The 17,754-nt window shown below is 44.6% G+C and overlaps 1 protein-coding gene across 2 annotated transcripts in view; it reads left to right on the top strand.

Moving 5' to 3' along the window:
- Ten-a (Teneurin-a transmembrane protein) overlaps positions 1–17,754 on the top strand; it is a 546,410-nt gene that overhangs the window by 251,325 nt on the left and 277,331 nt on the right. The gene's annotated exons all lie outside the window — the stretch shown is intronic.

Raw genomic sequence — 17,754 nt, 5'->3', positions numbered from 1 at the left:
TTTTACTGACTGATTTGTTTGATCTAACTGAATAAAGGATTTATGGGCTCACCATATGCCTAAATAATCAAAATTATACACTTTTTAATGCGAATTTTTTCAAAGTCACGTATAGCTAGGTCATTTTCTGATTCTCAGAACTCGTGTCTATTATTTTCACCATGCCTTTTATGCATCAACATTAATACCTAGTAAATTCGTGAATCAGAATTTCCCGATTCGTCCCCATGCTCGCCTAAGAATCAAAGATAGAGCTGCAAAAATCTTCACGGACCTAATAATCATCGTGGCCATTTTCGTCTAACGTTGAGGGTCAAGGGGAATAGCACAAGGGGGAAGAAATAGAGAATCGGCACACGTGAGAAATGCCTCGAGCAAGCGCCTCAGGAACAAGCTACAGTTAGGAGGTTTCACCTAGACGACATCGGGCTACGGTAATTTGTGCCGTGACAATTGCACCCGTGGGAGCTGTTCAGCGTCCACGGGATCGCATCTACGTACACAGTCTCGAGATCGCGAATAGGAGCGTGCACATCTAAGCAAGGGACTCGTGGCGAATTGGTTTCACGGCACGGAGAAAGTGAAAGCGTGTGCGAGCACGAGGAATGGAAATGCGCGCGAGTATAGATAAGAATAAAAGTGGGATGGTAAACAGAGATAGGAGGGAGCCACGGGATAAGAGGGAAAAATGTTCGGGAGGAGGAAAAAATTGATTAAGCGACGATGGTGAAATTGAAAGGGGTGAGAGGGTTCTCGAGAAAAGAATTTTATTTTACAGGAAAAAAGCGAGTCGTTAACAGGAGTTAAAAATTGCTTTTCTTCCATCAACACTATCAATGACAAAGCTGCATATATTTCTTGAATTATATTATGGGAGAGCTTAATACGAAAAGGTGCAAAATGCTTAAGTTCATACCTACCTGAATGCAGGCATATCTGAGCGCAGGTGTACCTAAATTCATTTGTACCTAAATATGATGTATCTAAATGTATATGCACCCGAGTGTTTGCTAAGTGTATTTTTACAAAATTGAATGTTCTCTTCAGTGTTCTAAAAATTAGTACCTAACAAGACGCGAGTTTCACATCGCGCGAAATACAATTTTTCAGACTTTGACACTCGTATTGTGAGTAAGACGTTCGCTTGCTACTCGTAGAATAGGAAATCTGAATTCGATGGTACTTCAGACACAGATATCCATCGAAAGCGATGTAATAGACACTGAGGCATTGCCAGTGGCACGAGCTTCGTGGAACACTCAGGCAGACATGCATCTTCGATCGACTGTTACGAGCAAGGTAGACGTAGGTAAACGACACAGCAGACAGAGTCGGTACTGTCTATCTGTTAATGGCATCGTCAAAGTGACATTAAAGGAAATTGATACGCTGTGAACGAAGGGTGGGGGGCTGAAGGAGACGCGGGGGCTTAATCGTCCACGGCCTCCTAGAGTTCTCTCTTTCGAGCAACCGAGAGAAATACGAGGAGTCGTCACGTACCGCCAGGAACTTCTATCTTCTATCGCAGCACATGCCCCTGCACTTTACATGCCCCTCCGATTCGATCGCTTCCGCATTAAGGCTGAGCTGCATGAAACGTCAAGTACGCCGACGGAGAACAATCCGAAACCTCTCGTCCTCTTACCGAGATTTCGTTTTAAATGCTAGAGATATTGTCCTGACGAGATGCACGGAGTCGAAACCTGTAGAAACTTCAACGATGAACTTTGGACGAAAAATTCGAATTACCTGGTGTTGCTGATCCGCCAGGACCCAGGCATTTAAGGAGCTTTAAAGTTGGCGAATTTCAATTTAAGTGCTAGTGAAAAACGGAAATTAAGAGATCGTCAGTTTAAGCGTTTCCGTGATGAATTTTCACGAGGAAAAATCAATTGGCTCATTACGAAAAGTAATGAGCGCGTTAGGGGTGAAACAGAACAAGGTAAACGTAACAGTTGTTACGTTGTCTCGTTTGTGCTAGGAAGGAATGGTAGAAAAAAGTTCGTGTAATTAATTAGTTCCCTGTAATGAATGGTGGAGACTTGAAGTAAGAGAGTTAACAAGAATTATGTATCCTCTGCCTTTGGGAGCTTACTAATTGGATCGCGTAATGGAACCGAGCGAGATGATAAATTGAATAGGTTCGTTAAGCAGCCAGTATTTTCGTGGGAGATGTATAATAGCTGTTCGTGGCTTACGGAGACGATCGTTCTTTTGTTTCACGGTTAAAGCCTTGTCGAGCACGTTCTTTCCTCTTCCCTCCTTGTTGGACGGAAGAATATGTAACTTCTGACGACTTTAAGCACCTAAATCTTGTTTCCTGCGTGCAACATATTACGAAACTTTGATATTACAGCGATATACGGTGCTTGAGACTGAGGGAGGACTTGCGGAGCTTCTTTCTGCCGATTACCTAAAGTCTGTCAATAGACGTCTTATTTCCCTTACGCAGCTGAAGTCAAATGTTACGGGAGGAGAATATTAACGTCAAATGTGCGTGTCAGGAATTAAAATATAGACAACATAAATGATTTCCAGTAACAGTAGGGCTTCAATTAAGCTTGAAGTACACTTGAAGACTAATTTTACCATTATCAGTATACTATTACTAGTGGCTCTCAATCAAAGTTCTACCGCACGTTTATTGAACCCAGGTAATCAATGTTCCAGTTAATTGAAGAGAAATTCTACTCACTAATCAAGTGGTCCTCAGAAATCCTTGCTTCAAAGTTCTCCAGGCCCTCCCAAGATGAAAAATCCTAATGGAATATCTTCCATGGCCTGTGGACTCAGCGCCAGCAACAACAAAAATTCCAGCCGATCTGGCGAGGTATCCAGCAAAGCACGTAGCCAGGAGGCAAACAAAAGCCGAAATAGGGAAACGTAATGAACAGAAACGGTACGGGTACATTCCAATTTCCACTCGGAACAAGAACGGCCGAGTACGTGTAGGTCGTTGATCACGCGAGTGTTCGGTGCGCGATTGAACCACCATCGGGCGTCGAAACAATGGCCATTGTATCCGGAATGTGGGAATTAGCCGTCAGCAGGTTCGCGTTTGGTCCGTTTCAAGGATCACGGCGTAGGACGCCGCGTCAAAAGGCTTAATCGCGGCGACGGTGTCAAAGCGAACGGCCGATGCCAGATGTATGCGCGTTATCCGTGATTCCAACGCGTTAGAACGCGTATTGCCAGCTAGATGGGCCGGGGATTGTGTTACAACGGAATCATACAGGACTACGTGCTACATTTTGATACAATGCCGCGCATTACACTGCTCTCGTACGCGCTCATCCCGCTCTGGATACGTGCTAGTACACTCGATCTGCCGTGCCTGGTAGATCTAATGTCGACGCAGGGGATAGTTCGCTCACTGGTGATTATGCGTTTGATGCTTGAGAATTGGAGAAAGTGTAATGTACCAGCGTTGGGATAGAGCTGCTTGAATATTCTATAGAGAGTACTTTTGCTGGTATCTGTTATCTGGTTTCTGTTCTACGATGCGTTAGCCTTCTGTAATACCGTGATGTGCTTTAGTAGAAAATTGGAGGTGTTGGGTACTGCCAGTACCCCTTTCCACCTACTCGTAAATCTGTGTAAATTAAGGAAAAGGAGTTATAGTTCAAATTTACTAGTAGCATTATCAAAATTCATTAAAAATTAAAGCCTTGTGAAACTCACAGTCCGAAATAGTAGCAATTTGGAAACTCTGTTTAAAACTCTGTTAAACTCTGCTTATTCAGGCAGGGCATTTTGTTAAACTTGCATTAAATTCGTCTTCGGTACCATTATCTCGAAGTACATCTGTAATTTCTAAAAATCAAAATCCCCAAACCTAGCTATTTCAATGTTGTTCTCTACTACAATTTGTCAAAGTACCATTTATATTCTTCTATTTTAATTTTTGCAACCACCACCTTCAATCTCTGAATCCCCACACCTTAAAAACTCTATTAACCCTACGAACACGTGCCGTCCACCCCCGCAGAGCCAATAGACCTTCCCCTATAAAGTATTCGCGACTACGAGAAGCCCAGCAGCTGGCTCTATGTAAGCCAACCCTTGCTGCATTAACAGTTGTCGGGCCAGCTCGTATACGCGCAGCTGCAGCTGCGTGTGTCTGGTCGTGGTCTTGCGATACAAGTGCAAAGTGCACGCGGGAGGAACGGTCGCAGAGGGAAGCGAGGGCGAAGGGACAGAATGGTCGGTGAACGTGTTCGGGCAGCGGTGTACGCGCCGTCTAAAGCAGTGCCTATCAATGCCACTTGCGCGACAATATGACAATGAACGCTTATAGCAGGGATCGGCTAATACGAAAGGAGCCCGTCGCGGAAGGTGCATTGCCAGACGGTTCTGAATAGCCCAACGCGAACGATTATTAATATCGCGTTCTCCTTGGCAGACTGGATCCTCTCGCTTCTTTTCAGCTTCGACCAAATCGTTCCTTTAAATATTCTCTGGCAATAAAAAGGTTCGAGCAAGAGGAGGTCGCGAGAGGGAATCATGGCGAGTTTTTGCTCTCGTTTCTTTCGTGATAACGGCGATCAGCGCGCAGCGATCGCCGAGGGTAAATCGTGGTGCGAGGAAAGGCGATGCTTGGTCGATTATTCGAGAAAGTTTCGTGTTCCGAGATCGATGGGAGTTCGCGGCATGCAGCGGTCGCTCGCGGCCGTTTTTAAGGGAGCGCCAGGCGCGAGCTTGACGTTAATTGTATCGTTTTTGAACGATGGAGCGAACGAGGGGTGAAGAAGAGATGACCCTGCGCTGAGTTCTCTCTTCTGCAGCCCTTCTGCTAGCCCCCGCGCCTCCGTTAATACCGGAAATCCCGGCGTGGCTGAACTTAAGGGCGATGCTCGTTACCCGTTTCCCTGATTTTGCTCGGCCGCTTCGCTGGGGAGTCTCGGACCTCTCGTTAAGCAGACTTCGTTATTAATTGCCGAAGAAAAGCGAAATTCTTCGACGAGTTTTTGTCTAGTACCGCCAAGAGAATTACTCGGCATTCTGAACAGTTCATTTCGCCTCGTTCCCGATAGTCTGATGGTCGTATTTTATCTTTTCCCGATTTTCAGTGTATTCGGTCATAGTTCCATCGAATATTTCGCGAAATTTCACGCGAACCAATTTTCAAACATATGCATTTTGTACTCGTGGTGGAAGATCATACAAAAACAGTGAAAATAATTTTTAGTGATGTTTTCAGAGGTACGCGTTACGGCAGCTGGTTTTGATTTACTTGCCGCGGGAGAGTAAACACTGTGCAACATGGCAAGGGGTGAATTCCAACATTTATTTGGTGTCTCGTTGTAATTTGTACTTTTTTTTTAAATCATCAAGGAAAGAGCATTATTGAAACAATGTATACTAACATTAATGCTTGTTTTACTTCAAGCTCGACGATACTCTTAAATCTCTTTAGAACTATTTTTTCACACAAATCTCAATACCTACCAATTATAAATCTTTATTTCCCTTCAAAACATTTAGTACATATAGGTAGGTACTTCCTAAGACCCCATAATAATGCATTTTAAATCACGTTCATTCACGATGGAAGCACAGTAATATTCTTCTTAAAAAAATGTAGTCTTGGAACCTAATTAAACTGTACACGTTAATCGAAGGTCCATGGCGGAAGGTCCAAGTGGGCGACGAAATCAAAAACGCGAGAGCTCCGTTCATCTCAGCGATGAATACAACGCAGCCGCCTCCGAGGGTTGACAGTAATTTCCACAATGGCCGGTTGGTATTTCACCGGAATTCCCCAGCACTTGAGCAGTACTCCTCGCGGGGGGAAGGGCGACGGTTTCCCCTAGCGCGCTCGCAGCATCCGCTCGGAGCGTGGACGGGCGACGCGCGCGGCTCGCACGCAAATCACTGGCACGGAAGCGGCGCGTCCCGTTCGTGTGTACATACACGTGGAGCACGCCAGCAGGTGCGTCGCCACCTCTGTTTGGACAGCGCGATAACATCGTTAAACTTTTTGCCCGTGCCGCTTGACGAGCGTGGCAGGTGGACCGCGCGGGTAAACTCGATTTCAGAAACAATAAGATTTATTTTTCCGCGCGTGCGGAACGTGCAATGCCCTCACCCTCCCAGAGCCCTGTCTCGCCTCGTTCCACTGTCCACCCTGTCCCTTTCTCGGTAGTGGTTGCACCTCACGCGCGTGTAAACGCAGCTTTTCGATCTTGCGTCGGAGGACCACTGAGAGGATTCTGTCTGTGGTAAACGTCATTCTGGAAGAGGAATGTTGCTTCTGTGAAAGGGGTGGCTTTTTATGGGCGTGAAGTCTAAAAGGGCTGCGAACATTTATTTGATGTGACTAGGGAAAGGGACATGGAAATCGATGGAGGATTTTTTTTAGACAACTTGGAACAATGATGTGAAGCAATGATGTATCCTTTAATGCTAGGATAGTCCATATAAGCAGCTTCACACTTGGACTCCAACTCGAAGTTACTAATTTGAATTAGGTGCCAGGTACCATAAGAGCTACATTTATATAGTGTTGTCTCTATGGATTAATAACCCAATGGAATGAAACCTACTCCTCAGCATTTTGTGTTAGATTCAACCCCCAATCACCACACGTTCAAAGATCAAACTATTCTTAGAAGGAAGTTCATCTAACCACCCACTACTTAACCCGAAAACATTCTTCTTGAATGCAACGAAAGCAACAGCGATATTTATGCAATAAATCCTAGGTGTGTGTCGCCTTCTTCGAAATTAGATCATAAAATGTCAGGGGGGAAAGTTGCAAAGGACACCTGTGGTGCCACGGAGGCTTATTGTCGCCGAAACACTTACGCGTCACGTACGTCAGACGTCTTGTTCGGAAGCTGTTTCGACGAACTTCCGGAGAATGGGAGGCGTTCCTGTGGCGGACGTTATCTCGCCGCTGGTAGCAGCGAATTGGCCAAGTTTGGTAATACGATGATAAACAGAAACTGGGAATGGTGCACGTCGGCGGTCCGCGAAGTATCCGCTATACGTCATCCTTGCTTGTCCGTGGTGGGCTACGGAACTCCCTACAGGGCGGGGACTTCGGTTCACCCTGGACCGTTCCAACACCCCCCCTCTAAACTTCTCCAATACATATTTTTCTCTCTTCGATAAAAGTGTATTCCTCGTTGGGCTTGCGTAAATAAACTCGCAGCAAGGTGTCAAGATGTACCCTCCTGTTTCCTTCTTCAAATTCAGGGTGAAGTGAGATGGCTACTGGGTGAAGGACTTCGCGTGACATTCAATCGCTGAAACTTTCATTGAATTTTTTAGGTGCAGATTCGAACCCTCTGATTTGTTATATGTTTCAAACTTTAGCCTTAGGTAGAACTCCCTAACTCTTTTTAAAATTTAAAATCACTTCCACAAATTAACTATGTAATTTCACTCGTACAAATTATGGAGCATAATTGCGCTGCTGAAGGGGTATTAGATATTCCAATTGTAACAATCTCCCAGTAACCTCCATCAAATGAAGAAATCTAAAATTACACGACTTAAAATCACTCAAAGAGCAGAAAATATAGAACATTCCCTTGAGCGATTTATCAATAATGAAATACTCCATTATCGAAAGAATTATAGACATTGGAATCCAATGGCGTTCGCCAGCGGTTAAATCTTCCCAGGCATCATTCCGACCAGCATATATTTATGCGAAAAATTCGATCGGGCTGTTGCTCGGTATCTCTCGCAGCTTCCGGTGCCCACGATAATAAAATGGCGGACGACGAGCAAGGGGGTTTGTCGGTATCGAACGGCATCTAGGTATAAGCCCATAAACAAGATGATACGATCTAGGTGTAACGATGTTTCCAACAAAATTAGAGGGAAACTGCAAACAACCCCGTCTCAGTTCTCTCTCTCGTTCATCCCCGTTTAACCTCACACCAGCCTCACCCCGCGCCGCCCCCGCATCCCTCGGCTCGGGGTGGCAGCCAGCATCGCGCGCGCACCGCCACGACAACCCTTCATTCGAGTCGTTAGGGTGGCTGGGAACACGATACCAAACAGTAATGAAAAGCCTATCCTCCACTCGGTTTCTCCTAGAGCCGTTTATGCTACGCAGGCCCATGCATAATGCACCCACACACGCGACCCGCGGCCGCGCGCGCGCGCGCATGCCCGCGTTATCGCCGCCTGTGTGTGACAGATAAAGCGGTCTTTCCTAAATGAGCAACGTCACTGCCTTGTTTATTCGATTATAGGCTTAATCGTCGGCTGTTCGCGTACCGAGACGTCTTTGTGTCGCGCCGCCACCCCCGAGGGTGGTCCTCGCTGCAGCGCAAATTAAATATGGAAACGTCTATTCGAATGTGGCGGCTCGGCGTGTACGTGACGCCTGCTCTACGCCGTTGACGTGCCCTCCCCTGGCCGCCCGTAATTCGAATCGCGAACGAAATTGGTAAAACGTACATATGGAATTAGCGATCGGTAGCCTGCGACGTGGAAGGGTGGAACAGTCGATTGGATATTCCCAAATATGGGAGAGCGCCAGAGATTGGATGGACGGACTCTTTTAGTGGAGATTTCTGGGTATTTCAAATGTTCTTTTCGCTAATGTATTTCTTTTTTTTTACATGATTTAATGGTTTGACGGTTTTGTGGTTAGTCTCATAATTTTGCCATTGTGTCGAGGAGACTAAACTATTTTTATGATATAAGTTTACTACTTTCGAAACTTGAAATAAAAGTTGAATTTGTCCTACCATATTGTAGTCTTCAAGCCAATTTCTCACTTTCAATAATAAATCTGTCCTGCTTTTAAGCGTCGAACTGCATATTTAATGAAACGTCATCTACACCAGGCTGCGCCTACTTACATCCTGCCCAGTTGTACTCGAACCTTGATGTAGTGACTCTTCCGCTGGATGCTCATTGTTCCATTGTCACTTTGTTGACCCATGACGTAGTGCTACGTCATATGAGAACCATATGTTGTTTACCGTGAACGGGGCACTACGTCATTCCCCGGAAATCGATTTGTTTACCACCGCCATTCGTATTGCATTACCGGTGCATCGAGTGGAATAATAATGCGTTCACCCTCGTTCATCGATACCGACATGCTTTCAGGATGTACTCCCCCGCAGACTTAACCATCTTTATAAATCCATGCATGTAAAAGCCCTCCAAACAGACCTCCAAACAGAAGAGTGTATTAATAATAGTAACGTCAGTTACATAAAAAATTTTTGTTTTCGGAGGATCTGATTGATTTTTACAAAGTTTTGGTTCCTTTCAGAGATTGGATATTTTTTAAGTAAAACGAAAACAAGTTCAGAGCAAGCCCAACGGAGCCAGGATAACGAAAAGCCAGTGCAGACGTTCATATTTTCTCCGCGATGAAGCATCGAGTTCCGGGTCAAAAATGCTTCCGAGTCGCAGGGATGATTCACCGAGAATTAAAGTAGCGATGAACTTCTCCAATTGAACGGCTCCTTCTAGCGTTTCCTCGTTCGTATTCGAGCCGGCGAGAGAGCACCGAAACTTATTTTCCGGTTTTTAATCACGTAGGATGCTCCATAGATATGTAACTTAAGAACTCCATTTTCCTCGGGAACTTCTATCCGGGGAAGATGAAATAAATCTGTCTCTTTTTCTTTTTCGCCTGCTATCTCTGTTCGGCCTGTTCGCTCATAGAAGCGAATGCTTGTTCGTGGACTGTTTTTCCGTCCATCTCGCGAGCAGAATTTCTACCGATCTTATAACTTCCGTCTGGAATGCAATAACGAAGGGTCCTCACCGAATCGCTCCAATTATTGAACGCTATTTCTTGATCAACTCATCGACAACTACCGGCGGTATCGTAAAAATGTTGCGCGTGACGAACTAACTACTCCACTAAATACTAACTCACAAAGTTAGTCTGGCGAAGAGTATATGCTAGTAAATGTATTTGAATTCCCTTTGAATGATTTAATAATATGCCTAAAAAATAAACAGCTGTTAAAAAGGAGATGCATAGCCTGATATTTTAAATATTTGATGAAATAGTAATGTATCTCTACGGTTGTCCAAGCTGTGTAATGCAATCCCTTGTTAACAATGTGAATGGCATTATTAGATTATAATATATTGATCACGCGATGTGTAATAAAGATGCATTTTAAGGTGTGTCAAACAACATGTAACTCAAAGGGCGAACACATGATGACCGGTAACACGATCTGGCTCGTAATTTGATTACTCCCTAAGTGAACGATGACCGATCGTTACATCTAGTTATACACTGTTGTCTATGTAAAAGGATGGAACTTAAGAAATTTCTCCCTCCTTACTGTTCGACACCCTCCTCATCATCGATCACTGTTCTCAGTCACCTCCATTCAGAAAAGAAAAGGTTGCAACACAAGTGCATCTTGCTATATACTATGCATACAAGTTTCAATGGAATACTTGAAGCCAGATAAGCGCGTTACACGATAGGTATTTACAGGAACTGCCCAGTCATAGTTACATTTTCAATTATTTGAATACTAGAATATTTGAATACTTGAATATTTGAATTTTTGAATATTTGAATATTTGAATATTTGAATATTTGAATATTTGAATATTTGAATATTTGAATATTTGAATATTTGAATATTTGAATATTTGAATATTTGAATATTTGAATATTTGAATATTTGAATATTTGAATATTTGAATATTTGAATATTTGAGTATTTGAATAAATAGACTAGAATTAAAATAGTAATAAATTTTACTGGCAACTCATGCAAAAAATATCTCTTCAAAATCCTATTCAACACATCCAGCATTCGCTTCCTTCATCCTCTCGGGTCTCATTTCAACGAAACGCGGACTTCCGTGACGACTTCGCACGCAAGAGGAGAGCGACGCGTTAAATGAAGCGAACGCGAAGCGTCGCAGGCCGAGGCCGTTTAAAATTGTCCTGGCTGTACGTGCGCGAGCACGAAGAGGGATTTATTAGTATTTACGGTGAGCAATATGCAAAGCAGCCGACGGGCTCGTAGGCTCTTTCTTCCGGGAGGAGGCCGACGCCTCGCCTCGCGTTCGCCGCCTCCGTCGCTCCCTCACCCGTTGCAATTAATTCGTTTGATTTATATCGAGCAAAGGTCTCGGAATGCTAATTCGTATTTACTTATTAACGGCGCATGCGGACCAGCGCTGGCCCATATTGTTTTACGTCGGCTGGCTGAAAGCGACGACAGGATGGACCTGCCCTCTTCGTCTCTTGTCTCTCGCAACCCTCGGCACGCAACCCCGCCCGCAGCTCGAGTTCGCACAAAGGACACCAAATAGTCGAGTGGGTGTGCCAGCGCACGAGACACAGTCGATAATTAAAGTAGCTCCTTTGTTCGACTTAGATCGATAGGTTCTTTGACGACACCGCGACCGCCTGCTACACGGAAGAAAACTATCTGTCTTCCATGCTTCCTCCGTTTCTTCTGCTACCGTCTTCTGTTTGTGTCCTACATCAACTCTCGTAACTCGATGTACAGGTCTTTTCTGTGAGTGTCAAGGTATCGATGTGAGTTTCTTGGGTTCAAACTTAGAACCAAATTTTTCAAAAAACACACTGTTTTATATGATATAGATCTACCGTGCAAAAAGTGACCCCAGTTTCTTCTTCAGGCTCTCCAATTTTTCTGTTTCGATTTCAGAAAACACTGTGCCGAATTTAATATTTTTTCAGAAAGGTATTCGACTCTTGCAGTAATTTCACAAAAGTATTGCAGTAGCTCCCATATATTAGATTAGAACGTAAGCTTCTATTCTGTCAGGGTCACTAAAAATCAGTTGACAAGATGATTCGATGAACGTCGTTGATTTCCTGACGATTCAAACGCGTCGCGGCTTAACTTTCATTGCATTAGCGGTCGGCGTCATGTGCAATGAATCGCAAAATGATTTTCAACCGGTTGCCGCATGCCAACGGTTTATATGCAAAATAGTTTATGATTGCTAACGGTTCACGGTTAGCTAAAACAGATTAACGTCGTCGAGCATTAGTTAGCGCCAGCGAAGCTGCGATGACATTTAATATTGACGAGAATACCGTTTCAATATGCGAACTATAAAATATCAGCGCGAAATCAGGGGCAAAAGGGACGTCTGCTTATGCAATTATGGCTGCTGATTATCACGAACGGCAAAATGCTGGGTTTAATAATGACAATTGAATGACCACGCATAAATTATCTTGAGGGTTGAAAAAGTCTGTTCTCCTCGCCACCTTCTCCGATCTTTTTAATTTCTGACAATATATTCTTCAAATTTATTCTTAGAGTTGATACTTAATATTGAATCCCGTTTAGCGTACAACTATCATTAAAGTTCAAAGCAACGTAATGGTATCCTGAGCAGATTCAGTGAAAACATATTTAAATATAAATCCCCCATAAGAGTGTCCGTAAAGACTGTCCTTTCGCCTCTCAAATCGTCACTTTGAGAAGCTTTGCTGTGCTGCAGCATGCAGGCTTCTTTAAAACGCAAAAGAAGCCCAGACTTCCGTAGTTGTCAGTACTTGCAAACGAAGTGATTTACACATGATTCAAACGCGAGCAATCTACGCTCAGCGCGACGTATGTTCCTTTGAGGGTCGCGACAAAGCATTTTAAGCAAACTGCGCGCGATCCCGTGGACAGAGGCGGCCGTAAGGGTTAATTAAAGTATCGCAATGGGTATTCGTGCCTCAGACTGCCCCCAATGGACTTTTATCTGGCACCCTCTCGCTGGACACGGCAAACAGTCAGCGTCCCGTATCGAATCTATACATATCAAGGACTCCGATCGAGTGGAGGGGAAAGGTCGACGTTTAATATTGTCGACGATTCACTACCGTTCCTCCTTTCTCTATCCCAATGATACGGAGAATTACCTGGCCTCGCGGATATGGTCGCTGAACGGTTTGCATTCTGGCCGAAAGGTCTAGCTGTCTATAAATAACCCGTTCCTCCCGGTCCTTTTTTCATGCTCTTCTTTTTTCCATGTGTCATTGAGTAATTGCACGTCCGATAGTCGTGTAATTGGACCGATTTCGCCCAGCGATGGAAATGACCTACATATGCGCCACGACCGGTTCAGCATCGCTGCATGGAAAATGCGAACCGTCAGATTTGAAATACGACTCCGATGGACGCGTACGCTCTGAGGTCTTCTTTTTTTCCCCTTTTTCGACCGACCCAGCCAAACGACCCGATCGAGCTTTTTCACCTGCTGCGTTGCTCTTTCAACTGAAATCAATGTTTCGTTGAATGATCATTGGCTTCGTGGTCAGTGGTTCTTACTCTTCAGTTGAAAGACTTGGTGATCTTCAGGACAGCTATAGAGACACAATAAACGTTATTTATTATCTATACACAGTTCATTATACCATGGTTAATTATAATGAATTATACCATTCCATGATTAATCACCGAAAGTAAAAATCTCAAGAAAAGTAGGGTTTATTAGCAAAAATCCTGAAAGTTCACATTTTTCCTACCGCGGAAAATTCGTCAGCGCAATCTCGCTGAGGGTTAAGCCAGCCAAACAGAAGACAGCTTCACGAAGATCAGATCGGGGGAGTTGACGAGGTCTCTTCAGGCTTGTCGCGGAACCGCGGGAAAGCTGCTGAATAAACGGAACAGCCTTACGACGCGAAACTAGCCGTTCTCCTTCGTGTACGCTCACACGTACCTATCGTGCGATAGGGTGCGCGCGCCTGTATGGATGCAGGTTGATTAGCGTGTGTGCATTTGTACACACAGAGACATGCGTGGCCGCATGCACGGCGGAACAGTAGCGGCGTATATTGGTTCAAACCCTGCGCACTCAGCGCTCATGAATATGCCTGAGCACGATGGTTCAACCCTGTCGACCCAGCCGCCCCCGTTCGTCCCTTGAACCTCGGTCAATCTCTGGCTGGCTAGGTTGTATTGGGAAAAGGGGTGATCCCGGCGCAGTCGGCTAAGTCCATGTTTATACAGAACGATTTTCGACGATAACGTCACCGTGCCTTCGTTTCCAGCGATTGTTACTCCACGGGAGAAGGTACACACACGACCTACCGATAATACGCGCGCTTCAAGATAACGCTTGCCCTCTGGCCGTCGGGATAATTTACGGACCCGGATGGACTGATTGCCGATCGAACATTCTATGGATGAACCTTTCTTCCGTGTGTCGAGAGCGGTAGCGTTTCTGCGTGACGTTAATATGTTGACTGTGTGATAGGGAAGGTTACAAATCTGTGGCTAGTTGGGCAAAACGACAGAAGTTACGTCTTTCTATTTTTAGGATAGTGACTTATAGTTCTTGTTCAATGTTCCGGTCAATTTGACCAGAAATTTACTTGCAGGACTTCATGCTTTTTCTTATAGAAATTGGGTTCATATCAAATTCCTAGGCTTTTGTTTCTTCAAAAAATATCAAGTTTTTATTGTAAACATCATCTATGTCATAATCTTAATTTCTTGTATGTATCACTTATATTCCTTTGCTTCATTTAACAATGAACTTTCCATGAATATAAACTTCATTCCTATTGTATCTAATCGTAAGAGTTGCTTCCCTCAAAATTCTGCAATTGACGATTTAACAATGATTTTAAATTAAATAATGGTAGAAGCAACCTGTTCCGTTCAATACCTAAAGCTACTGGCACAGAATACCTGACAAGCGTTCCAAAAGGCGCACTATTGCCACAGTGAGTCTAGGTGGGTGGATCAATACCCTGACACTTTTATAGCTAAATTCCGATAGATGGTTCCGGGTCAAGGTTACAGTATCCACCAAGCATGTGATCCTAGAGGCACCATATTTCATTGAAGCTAGGTTACTGTTCCCAAAAGGAACGGGACAAAGACGCGAGACAAAAATAAAAGCGCAATAAAGGAGCCATCTGGACCAGAAGGAAGAGAGGGCCGGTTCAGAGAAAGACAATGATTACCAGCTGTCCGTGTACAAAATAAAAAGCAGGGACGATGGAAGATTACGTGGAAGCGTGGAGATGAATAAAAAGGGATTCGAACGAATAAGATCACGTCAGCCGACAGAAAAAGAGGAAAATGGGGATAGAAGTGACACTGACAGAAAAAGAGACGGTCGGAAGTAATGTTTCGAAAAGTGTCGTCGGAATAAATTGAAACGCCATTTTCGCTTCTATCGGCACGGCCGAAAGACACACTCTATCACGGGCGCTGGATGTGTGCTCGTTTCAATTCGTTAAGCCCGCCGCCATCGCCGGGGAAATCTCGCGAAAGAATGAAGAATTGCGTTTTCACGAGACAGGGGTGTCTCGGCAGCCCCTTTCTCTAAATTCACCGCGGCTCCTTACGCACCGTGGCGTCGGCGAGCGATTCGAGGCGACGCGCCGCGCTGTATTCATCTCCGAAGATCAAACTACATTTTCTTCTTCGCGCGATAAATCTTTCCCAGGGTTTTTCGCGCGCGCGAGGGGTTCCTCGGGACGCCACGCACCCCCGTTCTTCGAAGCGCTCGCTCGACTTCCGAGAGTCGCTCTGCCGAGCCGTACGTGTTCATTTGAAGTCGCGCACGCGAGATGAATCGCATGCAAATAGCGGCGAACCATGGAGAGCTAGATAAATGCCTGGACGAGTTGCACCCCGCCCCGCTTTGATGTCCGCCCTGTTACGCGCTACGTTTGATTAAAAAGCACGCGACAAGTCGAACGACAAAAGTTGCGCTCGATCGTGCATTAGATGGTGGGAAATGGTCGTAGAACTATCGGTTAGAAGTCATTTTCAACTGTTCGAGACTGGAATCGAGTGTTTGCTCTATTTTGAGAGCCGAAGAAATTGAGTTGGGAATAGAGATTGAATGGAAGTGGGTCGTATGCTAATTCGACTCTAGCACTTATGGTTTAATGTATACGAAATGCGGTGCGGAGATTTGTCAGCCAATAGTTTTATAAGATTACGAAGCAGTTCAAAGGTTTAGTTTAAGTCAGTACGTGGGAGATGTTAGGAGAGTATTGTGCGGAAAATTTAGTTTAAAGGGATCAAATTTTCCATACCTCTTGTGCGGTAGCAGCTCTCAGTTTCAGTGAAGTAGTAAAGCCTAAGAAATCTCGGACATTTTCGCCAGGCGGCGTCGAAAGCTTCGAAAATGCAGTGAAGTTTTGGAAACCTTAGAGATGTTGAATAGAAAAGTCTTCCAGGAACCAAGGGGACCTGGAATTGTACATTGATACATTTTTGAAAAGCTTATGAAATTGAAATTCCTCGGGGTAGCTCGATGCAAAGATACAGAGAGAATACCCTTCAGTTCTCGCGCTGCCGCGATGATATGTCGCTCAAGTTTTCGCAGACGCGTCTGAAAGTTTAAAGCCGAGCTTACCGCGATATAGCCGCGGTTTATTACATGAAATATCACGGTATTTCTTACTTCGCTACAGCTTAACGCAATTATTCAGCTTTGCGTCTCTGGCTGTTTTAAAGTTGAGTAACACTCCATAACCTAGCTCAAAGGATGCAATTTTAATACCTGGCGGTCTGGTCTTGTTAATGTGCAGTTGTTACATACGAAGATCTGCTATGGACATACTAAGTAACACGTTTCATGTACGATCTTACTCGAAAATTACAATTTTCATGAAAATAGATATGACTCAACATTAAGAAATGTAGTGTATGATAAATAATAAGTTTCCTACTGGAAATTAAACACTTTGAATACTTGAATTCTGGGGAAATATCTAGTAATGGAGTCCCAACTTCCCCTAGCGTGACCTCTACCTATACGTCTTTTTATTTGGACATCTGTTGGCAGTCAATTTATCCAAATGTCCACTCCAAAACGAGCAGCATTCACAGCAAGTTTGTTCGCCCCGATGTAGACTCGGGAATCACAGAAATCGTTAGCAAAGTAGAGTAGAAACAGAAGTGGAAATACTGGCAAGGGCACTGAGAAATGTGTACTCGGTGGAGGGTATTCAGAGACGTCACCAGGTCTTTCGAGACTTCGCGTATACACGAGGGCATCATCGAGTTAGCCAAAACGGAAGGGCGAAATTCAGCAAAGTGTCTGCGCAGACCCAGACGCTGCATTGAAAAGGGGGAATACAAGTTCTCTCGCGGTACACAAAGGACCGCTTTGTGGGCTCAGACGTCCTTCCACATCAGGCTAACTACGCCGAGCATGTCCGCGGAATTCATGTGGGGGCAGAAGCACACGACCTCGCCTGGCCCTTCGTCTGCTTTAGTGGAACTTTGAAAATGAAGTTTAATGTGAGCACTGACATTAGTGCCCTTAATCAGAGGATCCAAAAAAATTTTTTAAAATTAAGTGACACCTTCGCAAGAGCACTTAAATATTACAAATTAGTGTGCAAGTGCATCCTGCAAGAGAACCAGAACTCAGAGACAGAAACGAAAGAAAGAAGCATAATGTCGCCTCAAAGTGCACAGCGCGCCTTTAAAGAGACTTCGTTATCGCGCTTTTACCTTGTCCATGGGACTAAGCAAAATTCCCTGCTTTGAAACCGCGCGCCAGCCACAGTAAACACTAAACACGCTCGTTGGATTTCTCGTTCGCATTTAACTCCCCGTCGTCCAGTTTACCTGCTTAATATTCGATCGGCCCAGCGGGTCGTGGCCAGTCGACGCTCAGAGCAACAACGCTAAATAATAACGAGCCAAAATCCACCACTACTGAGACAGTCTGCGGTCCACCGACGAAATTCGGGGGTCAGGTGACCAAAAGCACCTCGTTGTGGAAAGTCTCGGGAGTCGTGGTTCCTTTACTCCCAACTTTCGACTAATCCTTTGTCGAACCAGA

The sequence above is a fragment of the Calliopsis andreniformis genome, chromosome 3, assembly GCF_051401765.1.
Source record: "Calliopsis andreniformis isolate RMS-2024a chromosome 3, iyCalAndr_principal, whole genome shotgun sequence".
Lineage (NCBI taxonomy): Eukaryota > Metazoa > Arthropoda > Insecta > Hymenoptera > Andrenidae > Calliopsis > Calliopsis andreniformis.
Note: the sequence above shows the minus strand (reverse complement) of the source record. Positions and strands in the feature narration are given on the sequence as shown.